At 55.4% G+C, this 13,907-nt stretch overlaps 1 protein-coding gene across 1 annotated transcript in view; it reads left to right on the top strand.

Annotated features, from left to right (window-relative positions):
• Nucleotides 1–13,907, top strand: part of znf704 (zinc finger protein 704) — a 95,994-nt gene that overhangs the window by 64,839 nt on the left and 17,248 nt on the right. The window lies entirely within an intron of this gene.

Raw genomic sequence — 13,907 nt, 5'->3', positions numbered from 1 at the left:
TACAATAGTGCATCTAAATCTTTTAAGGGGGGGGGGGGGTTAGAAGGATTACTTTATCCTATGTATTCCTTAAAGAGGTGGGGTTTCAGGTGTCTCCGGAAGGTGGTGATTGACTCCGCTGTCCTGGCGTCGTGAGGGAGCTTGTTCCACCATTGGGGTGCCAGAGCAGAGAACAGTTTTGACTGGGCTGAGCGGGAACTGTGCTTCCTCAGAGGTAGGGGGGGCCAGCAGGCCAGTGGTGGATGAACGCAGTGCCCTTGTTTGGGTGTAGGGCCTGATCAGAGCCTGAAGGTATGGAGGTGCCGTTCCCTTCACAGCTCCGTAGGCAATCACCATGGTCTTGTAGCGGATGCGAGCTTCAACTGGAAGCCAGTGGAGAGAGCGGAGGAGCGGGGTGACGTGAGAGAACTTGGGAAGGTTGAACACCAGACGGGCTGCGGCGTTCTGGATGAGTTGTAGGGGTTTAATGGCACAGGCAGGGAGCCCAGCCAACAGCGAGTTGCAGTAATCCAGACGGGAGATGACAAGTGCCTGGATTAGGACCTGCGCCGCTTCCTGTGTGAGGCAGGGTCGTACTCTGCGAATGTTGTAGAGCATGAACCTACAGGATCGGGTCACCGCCTTGATGTTAGTGGAGAACGACAGGGTGTTGTCCAGGATCACGCCAAGGTTCTTAGCACTCTGGGAGGAGGACACAAGGGAGTTGTCAACCGTGATGGCGAGATCATGGAACGGGCAGTCCTTCCCCGGGAGGAAGAGCAGCTCCGTCTTGCCGAGGTTCAGCTTGAGCTGGTGATCCGTCATCCACACTGATATGTCTGACAGACATGCAGAGATGCGATTCACCGCCTGGTTATCATAAGGGGGAAAGGAGAAGATTAATTGTGTGTCGTCTGCATAGCAATGATAGGAGAGACCATGTGAGGATATGACAGAGCCAAGTGACTTGGTGTATAGCGAGAATAGGAGAGGGCCTAGAACAGAGCCCTGGGGGACACCAGTGGTGAGAGCGCATGGTGCGGAGACAGATTCTCGCCACGCCACCTGGTAGGAGCGACCTGTCAGGTAGGACGCAATCCAAGCGTGGGCCGCGCCGGAGATGCCCAACTCGGAGAGGGTGCAGAGGAGGATCTGATGGTTCACAGTATCAAAGGCAGCAGATAGGTCTAGAAGGATGAGAGCAGAGGAGAGAGAGTTAGCTTTAGCAGTGCGGAGAGCCTCCGTGACACAGAGAAGAGCAGTCTCAGTTGAATGCCCAGTTTTGAAACCTGACTGATTAGGATCAAGAAGGTCATTCTGAGAGAGATAGCAGGAGAGCTGGCCAAGGACGGCACGTTCAAGAGTTTTGGAGAGAAAAGAAAGAAGGGATACTGGTCTGTAGTTGTTGACATCGGAGGGATCGAGTGTAGGTTTTTTCAGAAGGGGTGCAACTCTCGCTCTCTTGAAGACGGAAGGGACGTAGCCAGCGGTCAAGGATGAGTTGATGAGCGAGGTGAGGAAGGGGAGAAGGTCTCCGGAAATGGTCTGGAGAAGAGAGGAGGGGATAGGGTCAAGTGGGCAGGTTGTTGGGCGGCCGGCCGTCACAAGACGCGAGATTTCATCTGGAGAGAGAGGGGAGAAAGAGGTCAAAGCACAGGGTAGGGCAGTGTGAGCAGGACCAGCGGTGTCGTTTGACTTAGCAAACGAGGATCGGATATCGTCAACCTTCTTTTCAAAATGGTTGACGAAGTCATCCGCAGAGAGGGAGGAGGGGGGGGGGGGGGGGGGGGAGGAGGATTCAGGAGGGAGGAGAAGGTAGCAAAGAGCTTCCTAGGGTTAGAGGCAGATGCTTGGAATTTAGAGTGGTAGAAAGTGGCTTTAGCAGCAGAGACAGAAGAGGAGAATGTAGAGAGGAGTGAGTGAAAGGATGCCAGGTCCGCAGGGAGGCGAGTTTTCCTCCATTTCCGCTCGGCTGCCCGGAGCCTTGTTCTGTGAGCTCGTAGTGAGTCGTCGAGCCACGGAGCAGGAGGGGAGGACCGAGCCGGCCTGGAGGATAGGGGACAGAGAAAATCAAAGGATGCAGAAAGGGAGGAGAGGAGGGTTGAGGAGGCAGAATCAGGAGATAGGTTGGAGAAGGTTTGAGCAGAGGGAAGAGATGATAGGATGGAAGAGGAGAGAGAGAGAGCGAAGGTTGGGACGGCGCAATACCATCCGAGTAGGGGCAGAGTGAGAAGTGTTGGATGAGAGCAAGAGGGAAAAGGATACAAGGTAGTGGTTGGAGATTTGGAGGGGAGTTGCAATGAGATTAGTGGAAGAACAGCATCTAGTAAAGATGAGGTCAAGCGTATTGCCTGCCTTGTGAGTAGGGGGGGAAGGTGAGAGGGTGAGGTCGAAAGAGGAGAGGAGTGGAAAGAAGGAGGCAGAGAGGAATGAGTCGAAGGTAGACGTGGGGAGGTTAAAGTCACCCAGAACTGTGAGAGGTGAGCCATCCTCAGGAAAGGAACTTATCAAGGCGTCAAGCTCATTGATGAACTCTCCAAGGGAACCTGGAGGGCGATAAATGATAAGGATGTTAAGCTTGAAAGGGCTGGTAACTGTGACAGCATGGAATTCAAATGAGGAGATAGACAGATGGGTCAGGGGAGAAAGAGAGAATGTCCACTTGGGAGAGATGAGGATTCCAGTGCCACCACCCAGACAGATGGGTCAGGGGAGAAAGAGAGAATGTCCACTTGGGAGAGATGAGGATTCCAGTGCCACCACCCCGCTGGCTCGATGCTCTAGGGGTATGCGAGAAAACGTGGGCAGACGATGAGAGAGCAGTAGGAGTAGCAGTGTTATCTGTGGTAATCCATGTTTCCGTCAGCGCCAGGAAGTCTAGGGACTGGAGGGTAGCATAGGCTGAGATGAACTCAGCCTTGTTGGCTGCAGACCGGCAATTCCAGAGGCTGCCGGAGACCTGGAACTCCACGTGGGTCGTGCGCGCTGGGACCACCAGGTTAGAGTGGCAGCGGCCACGCAGTGTGAAGCGTTTGTATGGCCTGTGCAGAGAGGAGAGAACAGGGATAGACAGACACATAGTTGACAAGCTACAGAAGTGTTGTTTCTTGTATTATTGTCTCCTGTGTCTTTAGAGAACTGTTTCACTTTGATATCCTTTTTCTTCTGTCCTGATTTTCTCTTTCTTTTCTTCTGTTAACTAGATATTCTTTGTTGTTCTTCGTTAGCTAGCTAGCTTCTTCCAAAAGAGTCCCTAGCAACTGCGTAGCAACAAAAAAAAATCTAAAAATACAATTTCAGCCACACAAGTATATACACTGGATAACCAAAGAATAACCATAGTATAACCATATAATAACTACAGGATAGCTATAGGATAACCCAAAGGATAACCATAGTATAACCACAGGATAGCTATAGGATAACCATAGTATAACCATATAATAACCACAGGATAGCTATAGGATAACCCAAAGGATAACCCAAAGGATAACCATAGTATAACCACAGGATAGCTATAGGATAACCATAGTATAACCATATAATAACCACAGGATAGCTATAGGATAACCATAGTATAACCATATAATAACCACAGGATAGCTTTAGGATAACCCAAAGGATAACCATAGTATAACCACAGGATAGCTATAGGATAACCATAGGGTAACCATAAAATGTTTTACAACATATTGCTGTGTTTCTTTGAGGACCTCACAGAACAAAGCCTAGATCAGATCAATGCTTTAATCAATTCTGACTGACTATAACAATATACTGATTATATAGTCCTGTGTGACTGTATGTACAGGTGGGTAACCTGTACAGGTGTGTGGTGTGAAATGGACATGTGTTTTTTTGCATGTCCCACTCCCCGTGAGACACCCTCAGAGTGGGGTCGCGGCCAGGGGATCAGCCATTATTGACGGCGACCCTGGAGTGATTTGGGTTACTTGTCTTGCTCAAGGGCAGAACGACAGATTTACCTTGTCGGCTCGAGATTCAATCCAGCGACTTTTCGGTTACTGGCCCAACGCTCCTAACCACCAGGCTACCTGCCGTCCCTACACTCTAACCACTAGGCTACCTGCCGTCCCTACACTCTAACCACTAGTCTACCTGCTGCCCCTACACTCTAACCACTAGGCTACCTGCTGCCCCTACACTCTAACCACTAGGCTACCTGCTGCCCCTACACTCTAACCACTAGGCTACCTGCTGCCCCTACACTCTAACCACTAGGCTACCTGCTGCCCCTACACTCTAACCACTAGTCTACCTGCTGCCCCTACACTCTAACCACTAGGCTACCTGCCGTCCCTACGCTATAACCACTAGACTACCTGCCGTCCCTACGCTCTAACCACTAGTCTACCTGCTGCCCCTACACTCTAACCACTAGGCTACCTGCCGCCCCTACACTCTAACCACTAGGCTACCTGCCGCCCCTACACTCTAACCACTAGGCTACCTGCCGTCCCTACACTCTAACCACTAGGCTACCTGCCGTCCCTACACTCTAACCACTAGGCTACCTGCCGTCCCTACACTCTAACCACTAGGCTACCTGCCGTCCCTACACTCTAACCATCAGGCTACCTGCCGTCCCTACACTCTAACCACTAGGCTACCCGCCGTCCCTACACTCTAACCACTAGGCTACCTGCCGTCCCTACACTCTAACCACTAGGCTACCTGCCGTCCCTACACTCTAACCACTAGGCTACCTGCCGTCCCTACACTCTAACCACTAGGCTACCTGCCGTCCCTACACTCTAACCATCAGGCTACCTGCAGTCCCTACACTCTAACCACTAGGCTACCCGCCGTCCCTACACTCTAACCACTAGGCTACCTGCCCCCCCCCCCTACACTCTAACCACCAGGCTACCTGCCCCCCCCCCCCTACACTCTAACCACTAGGCTACCTGCCGTCCCTACACTCTAACCACTAGGCTACCTGCCCCCCCTACACTCTAACCACTAGGCTACCTGCCGTCCCTACACTCTAACCACCAGGCTACCTGCCGTCCCTACACTCTAACCACCAGGCTACCTGCCGTCCCTACACTCTAACCACTAGGCTACCTGCCGTCCCTACACTCTAACCATCAGGCTACCTGCCGTCCCTACACTCTAACCACTAGGCTACCTGCCGTCCCTACACTCTAACCACCAGGCTACCTGCCGTCCCTACACTCTAACCACTAGGCTACCTGCCGCCCCTACACTCTAACCACTAGGCTACCCGCCGCCCCTACACTCTAACCACTAGGCTACCCGCCGTCCCTACACTCTAACCACTAGGCTACCCGCCGTCCCTACACTCTAACCACCAGGCTACCTGCCGTCCCTACACTCTAACCATTAGGCTACCTGCCATCCCTACACTCTAACCACTAGTCTACCTGCCGTCCATACACTCTAACCACTAGGCTACCTGCCTCCCCTACACTCTAACCACCAGGCTACCTGCCGTCCCTACACTCTAACCACTAGGCTACCCGCCGTCCCTACACTCTAACCACTAGTCTACCTGCTGCCCCTACACTCTAAGCACTAGGCTACCTGCCGTCCCTACACTCTAACCACTAGGCTACCTGCCGTCCCTACACTCTAACCACTAGTCTACCTGCTGCCCCTACACTCTAACCACTAGGCTACCTGCTGCCCCTACACTCTAACCACTAGGCTACCTGCCGTCCCTACACTCTAACCACTAGGCTACCTGCCGTCCCTACACTCTAACCACTAGGCTACCTGCCGTCCCTACACTCTAACCACTAGGCTACCTGCCGTCCCTACACTCTAACCATCAGGCTACCTGCCGTCCCTACACTCTAACCACTAGGCTACCCGCCGTCCCTACACTCTAACCACTAGGCTACCTGCCGTCCCTACACTCTAACCACTAGGCTACCTGCCGTCCCTACACTCTAACCACTAGGCTACCTGCCGTCCCTACACTCTAACCACTAGGCTACCTGCCGTCCCTACACTCTAACCATCAGGCTACCTGCAGTCCCTACACTCTAACCACTAGGCTACCCGCCGTCCCTACACTCTAACCACTAGGCTACCTGCCCCCCCCCCTACACTCTAACCACCAGGCTACCTGCCCCCCCCCTACACTCTAACCACTAGGCTACCTGCCGTCCCTACACTCTAACCACTAGGGTACCTGCCCCCCCTACACTCTAACCACTAGGCTACCTGCCGTCCCTACACTCTAACCACCAGGCTACCTGCCGTCCCTACACTCTAACCACCAGGCTACCTGCCGTCCCTACACTCTAACCACTAGGCTACCTGCCGTCCCTACACTCTAACCATCAGGCTACCTGCCGTCCCTACACTCTAACCACTAGGCTACCTGCCGTCCCTACACTCTAACCACCAGGCTACCTGCCGTCCCTACACTCTAACCACTAGGCTACCTGCCGCCCCTACACTCTAACCACTAGGCTACCCGCCGCCCCTACACTCTAACCACTAGGCTACCCGCCGTCCCTACACTCTAACCACTAGGCTACCCGCCGTCCCTACACTCTAACCACCAGGCTACCTGCCGTCCTTACACTCTAACCATTAGGCTACCTGCCATCCCTACACTCTAACCACTAGTCTACCTGCCGTCCATACACTCTAACCACTAGGCTACCTGCCTCCCCTACACTCTAACCACCAGGCTACCTGCCGTCCCTACACTCTAACCACTAGGCTACCCGCCGTCCCTACACTCTAACCACTAGTCTACCTGCTGCCCCTACACTCTAAGCACTAGGCTACCTGCCCCCCGCCCTACACTCTAACCACCAGGCTACCTGCCCCCCCCCTACACTCTAACCACTAGGCTACCTGCCTCCCCTACACTCTAACCACCAGGCTACCTGCCGTCCCTACACTCTAACCACTAGGCTACCCGCCGTCCCTACACTCTAACCACTAGTCTACCTGCTGCCCCTACACTCTAAGCACTAGGCTACCTGCCCCCCGCCCTACACTCTAACCACCAGGCTACCTGCCCCCCCCCTACACTCTAACCACTAGGCTACCTGCTGCCCCCACACTCTAACCACCAGGCTACCTGCCGTCCCTACACTCTAACCACTAGGCTACCTGCCGCCCCTACACTCTAACCACTAGGCTACCTGCCGTCCCTACACTCTAACCACCAGGCTACCTGCCATCCCTACACTCTAACCACCAGGCTACCTGCCGTCCCTACACTCTAACCACTAGGCTACCTGCCCCCCCTACACTCTAATCACTAGGCTACCTGCCGTCCCTACACTCTAACCACTAGGCTACCTGCCCCCCCCACACTCTAACCACTAGGCTACCTGCCGTCCCAACACTCTAACCACTAGGCTACCTGCCGTCCCTACACTCTAACCACCAGGCTACCTGCCGTCCCTACACTCTAACCACCAGGCTACCTGCCGTCAATACACTCTAACCACTAGGCTACCTGCCGCCCCTACACTCTAACCACTAGGCTACCCGCCGCCCCTACACTCTAACCACTAGGCTACCCGCCGTCCCTACACTCTAACCACTAGGCTACCCGCCGTCCCTACACTCTAACCACCAGGCTACCTGCCGTCCCTACACTCTAACCATTAGGCTACCTGCCATCCCTACACTCTAACCACTAGTCTACCTGCCGTCCATACACTCTAACCACTAGGCTACCTGCCTCCCCTACACTCTAACCACCAGGCTACCTGCCGTCCCTACACTCTAACCACTAGGCTACCCGCCGTCCCTACACTCTAACCACTAGTCTACCTGCTGCCCCTACACTCTAAGCACTAGGCTACCTGCCCCCCGCCCTACACTCTAACCACCAGGCTACCTGCCCCCCCCCTACACTCTAACCACTAGGCTACCTGCTGCCCCCACACTCGAACCACCAGGCTACCTGCCGTCCCTACACTCTAACCACTAGGCTACCTGCCGCCCCTACACTCTAACCACTAGGCTACCTGCTGCCCCCACACTCTAACCACCAGGCTACCTGCCGTCCCTACACTCTAACCACTAGGCTACCTGCCGTCCCTACACTCTAATCACTAGGCTACCTGCCGTCCCTACACTCTAACCACTAGGCTACCTGCCGTCCCTACACTCTAATCACTAGGCTACCTGCCGTCCCTACACTCTAATCACTAGGCTACCTGCCGTCCCTACACTCTAACCACTAGGCTACCTGCCGTCCCTACACTCCAACCACTAGGCTACCTGCCGTCCCAACACTCTAACCACTAGGCTACCTGCCGTCCCTACACTCTAACCACCAGGCTACCTGCTGTCCCTACACTCTAACCACCAGGCTACCTACCGTCCCTACACTCTAACCACTAGGCTACCTGCCGTCCCTACACTCTAACCACTAGGCTACCTGCCATCCCTACACTCTAACCACTAGGCTACCTGCCATCCCTACACTCTAACCACTAGGCTACCTGCAGTCCCTACACTCTAAGCACTAGGCTACCTGCCGTCCCTACACTCTAACCACCAGGCTACCTGCCGTCCCTACACTCTAACCACTAGGCTACCTGCCGTCCCTACACTCTAACCACTAGGCTACCTGCCGCCCCTACACTCTAACCACCAGGCTACCTGCCGTCCCTACACTCTAACCACCAGGCTACCTGCCGTCCCTACACTCTAACCACTAGGCTACCTGCCGTCCCTACACTCTAACCACTAGGCTACCTGCCGTCCCTACACTCTAACCACTAGGCTACCTGCTGCCCCTACACTCTAACCACCAGGCTACCTGCCTCCCCTACACTCTAACCACTAGGCTACCTGCTGCCCTTACACTCTAACCACTAGGCTACCTGCCGTCCCTACACTCTAACCACTAGGCTACCTGCTGCCCCTGCACTCTAACCACCAGGCTACCTGCCTCCCCTACACTCTAACCACTAGGCTACCTGCTGCCCTTACACTCTAACCACTAGGCTACCTGCCGTCCCTACACTCTAACCACTAGTCTACCTCCTGCCCCTACACTCTAACCACTAGGCTACCTGCCATCCCTACACTCTAACCACTAGGCTACCTGCCGTCCCTACACTCTAACCACTAGGCTACCTGCCGTCCCTACACTCTAACCACTAGGCTACCTGCCGTCCCTACACTCTAACCACTAGGCTACCTGCCGTCCCTACACTCTAACCACTAGGCTACCTGCCGCCGCTACACTCTAACCACCAGGCTACCTGCCGTCCCTACACTCTAACCACCAGGCTACCTGCCTCCCCTACACTCTAACCACTAGGCTACCTGCCGTCCCTACACTCTAACCACTAGGCTACCTGCCGTCCCTACACTCTAACCACCAGGCTACCTGCCTCCCCTACACTCTAACCACTAGGCTACCTGCCATCCCTACACTCTAACCACTAGGCTACCTGCTGACCTTACACTCTAACCCCTGGCTACCTGCCGTCCCTACACTCTAACCACTAGTCTACCTGCCGCCCCTACACTCTAACCACTAGGCTACCTGCCGTCCCTACACTCTAACCACCAGGCTACCTGCCGTCCCTACACTCTAACCACCAGCCTACCTGCCGTCCCTACACTCTAACCACTAGGCTACCTGCCCCCCCCTACACTCTAACCGCTAGGCTACCTGCCATCCCTACACTCTAACCACTAGGCTACCTGCCGTCCCAACACTCTAACCACTAGGCTATCAGCCGTCCCTACACTCTAACCACTAGGCTACCTGCCGTCCCTACACTCTAACCACCAGGCTACCTGCTGTCCCTACACTCTAACCACCAGGCTACCTACCGTCCCTACACTCTAACCACTAGGCTACCTGCCGTCCCTACACTCTAACCACTAGGCTACCTGCCGTCCCTACACTCTAACCACTAGTCTACCTGCTGCCCCTACACTCTAACCACTAGGCTACCTGCCGACCCTACACTCTAACCACCAGGCTACCTGCCGCCCCTACACTCTAACCACTAGGCTACCTGCCGTCCCTACACTCTAACCACCAGGCTACCTGCCTCCCCGACACTCTAACCACCAGGCTACCTGCCATCCCTACACTCTAACCACTAGGCTACCTGCTGCCCTTACACTCTAACCACTAGGCTACCTGCCGTCCCTACACTCTAACCACTAGTCTACCTGCCGTCCCTACACTCTAACCACCAGGCTACCTGCTGCCCCTACACTCTAACCACCAGGCTACCTGCCTCCCCTACACTCTAACCACTAGGCTACCTGCCTCCCCTACACTCTAACCACTAGGCTACCTGCCATCCCTACACTCTAACCACTAGGCTACCTGCTGCCCTTACACTCTAACCACTAGGCTACCTGCCGTCCCTACACTCTAACCACTAGTCTACCTGCTGCCCCTACACTCTAACCACTAGGCTACCTGCCGACCCTACACTCTAACCACTAGGCTACCTGCCATCCCTACACTCTAACCACTAGGCTACCTGCTGCCCTTACACTCTAACCACTAGGCTACCTGCCGTCCCTACACTCTAACCACTAGTCTACCTGCTGCCCCTACACTCTAACCACTAGGCTACCTGCCGACCCTACACTCTAACCACCAGCCTACCTGCCGTCCCTACACTCTAACCACTAGGCTACCTGCCTCCCCTACACTCTAACCACCAGGCTACCTGCCGTCCCTACACTCTAACCACTAGGCTACCTGCCGTCCCTACACTCTAACCACTAGGCTACCTGCCCCCCTACACTCTAACCACTAGGCTACCTGCCGTCCCTACACTCTAACCACCAGGCTACCTGCCGTCCCTACAATCTAACCACTAGGCTACCTGCCTCCCCTACACTCTAACCACCAGGCTACCTGCCGTCCCTACACTCTAACCACTAGGCTACCTGCCGTCCCTACACTCTAACCACTAGGCTACCTGCCCCCCTACACTCTAACCACTAGGCTACCTGCTGCCCCTACACTCTAACCACTAGGCTACCTGCCGACCCTACACTCTAACCACCAGCCTACCTGCCGTCCCTACACTCTAACCACCAGGCTACCTGCCGTCCCTACACTCTAACCACCAGGCTACCTGCCGTCCCTACACTTTAACCACTAGGCTACCTGCCGTCCCTACACTCTAACCACTAGGCTACCTGCCCCCCTACACTCTAACCACTAGGCTACCTGCCGTCCCTACACTCTAACCACCAGGCTACCTGCCGTCCCTACACTCTAACCACTAGGCTACCTGCCGCCCCTACACTCTAACCACTAGGCTACCTGCCGCCCCTACACTCTAACCACTAGGCTACCCGCCGTCCCTACACTCTAACCACTAGGCTACCCGCCGTCCCTACACTCTAACCACCAGGCTACCTGCCGTCCCTACACTCTAACCACTAGGCTACCTGCCGTCCCTACACTCTAACCACTAGTCTACCTGCCATCCCTACACTCTAACCACTAGGCTACCTGCCGTCCCTACACTCTAACCACTAGGCTACCTGCCCCCCTACACTCTAACCACTAGGCTACCTGCCGTCCCTACACTCTAACCACCAGGCTACCTGCCGTCCCTACACTCTAACCACTAGGCTACCTGCCGTCCCTACACTCTAACCACTAGGCTACCTGCCTCCCCTACACTCTAACCACTAGGCTACCTGCCATCCCTACACTCTAACCACTAGGCTACCTGCTGCCTTTACACTCTAACCACTAGGCTACCTGCCGTCCCTACACTCTAACCACTAGTCTACCTGCCGCCCCTACACTCTAACCACTAGGCTACCCGCCGTCCCTACACTCTAACCACTAGGCTACCTGCCGTCCCTACACTCTAACCACCAGGCTACCTGCCGTCCCTACACTCTAACCACTAGGCTACCTGCCGTCCCTACACTCTAACCACCAGGCTACCTGCCGTCCCTACACTCTAACCACTAGGCTACCTGCCCCCCCTACACTCTAACCACTAGGCTACCTGCCGTCCCTACACTCTAACCACCAGGCTACCTGCCGTCCCTACACTCTAACCACCAGGCTACCTGCCGTCCCTACACTCTAACCACTAGGCTACCTGCCCCCCCTACACTCTAACCACCAGGCTACCTGCCGTCCCTACACTCTAACCACTAGGCTACCTGCCCCCCCTACACTCTAACCACTAGGCTACCTGCCGTCCCTACACTCTAACCACCAGGCTACCTGCCGTCCCTACACTCTAACCACCAGGCTACCTGCCGTCCCTACACTCTAACCACTAGGTTACCTGCCGTCCCTACACTCTAACCATCAGGCTACCTGCCGTCCCTACACTCTAACCACTAGGCTACCAGCCGTCCCTACACTCTAACCACCAGGCTACCTGCCGTCCCTTCACTCTAACCACTAGGCTACCCGCCGCCCCTACACTCTAACCACTAGGCAACCCGCCGCCCCTACACTCTAACCACTAGGCTACCCGCCGTCCCTACACTCTAACCACTAGTCTACCTGCCGTCCCTACACTCTAACCACCAGGCTACCTGCCGTCCCTACACTCTAACCACTAGGCTACCCGCCGCCCCTACACTCTAACCACTAGGCTACCCGCCGCCCCTACACTCTAACCACTAGGCTACCTGCCGTCCCTACACTCTAACCACCAGGCTACCTGCCGTCCCTACACTCTAACCACTAGGCTACCTGCCGTCCCTACACTCTAACCACTAGGCTACCTGCCGTCCCTACACTCTAACCACTAGGCTACCTGCCGTCCCTACACTCTAACCACTAGGCTACCTGCCGTCCCTACACTCTAACCACCAGGCTACCTGCCGTCCCTACACTCTAACCACCAGGCTACCTGCCGTCCCTACACTCTAACCACTAGGTTACCTGCTGTCCCTACACTCTAACCATCAGGCTACCTGCCGTCCCTACACTCTAACCACTAGGCTACCTGCCGTCCCTACACTCTAAGCACCAGGCTACCTGCCGTCCCTTCACTCTAACCACTAGGCTACCCGCCGCCCCTACACTCTAACCACTAGGCTACCCGCCGCCCCTACACTCTAACCACCAGGCTACCTGCCTCCCCTACACTCTAACCACTAGGCTACCTGCCGTCCCTACACTCTAACCACCAGGCTACCTGCCGTCCCTACACTCTAACCACTAGGCTACCTGCCCCCCCTACACTCTAACCACTAGGCTACCCGCCGCCCCTACACTCTAACCACCAGGCTACCTGCCTCCCCTACACTCTAACCACTAGGCTACCTGCCGTCCCTACACTCTAACCACCAGGCTACCTGCCGTCCCTACACTCTAACCACTAGGCTACCTGCCCCCCCTACACTCTAACCACTAGGCTACCTGCCGTCCCTACACTCTAACCACTAGGTTACCTGCCGTCCCTACACTCTAACCATCAGGCTACCTGCCGTCCCTACACTCTAACCACTAGGCTACCTGCCGTCCCTACACTCTAACCACCAGGCTACCTGCCGTCCCTTCACTCTAACCACTAGGCTACCTGCCGCCCCTACACTCTAACCACTAGGCTACCCGCCGCCCCTACACTCTAACCACTAGGCTACCCGCCGTCCCTACACTCTAACCACTAGGCTACCTGCCGTCCCTACACTCTAACCACCAGGCTACCTGCCGTCCCTACACTCTAACCACTAGGCTACCTGCCGTCCCTACACTCTAACCACCAGGCTACCTGCCGTCCCTACACTCTAACCACTAGGCTACCTGCCCCCCCTACACTCTAACCACCAGGCTACCTGCCGTCCCTACACTCTAACCACTAGGCTACCTGCCTCCCCTACACTCTAACCACCAGGCTACCTGCCGTCCCTACACTCTAACCACTAGGCTACCTGCCGTCCCTACACTCTAACCACTAGGCTACCTGCCCCCCTACACTCTAACCACT

This window comes from Salmo salar, chromosome 14 (assembly GCF_965601325.2).
Source record: "Salmo salar chromosome 14, fSalSal1, whole genome shotgun sequence".
Lineage (NCBI taxonomy): Eukaryota > Metazoa > Chordata > Actinopteri > Salmoniformes > Salmonidae > Salmo > Salmo salar.
The sequence above is the reverse complement of the archived record's forward strand: the minus strand, read 5'-3'. Positions and strand labels throughout refer to the sequence as shown.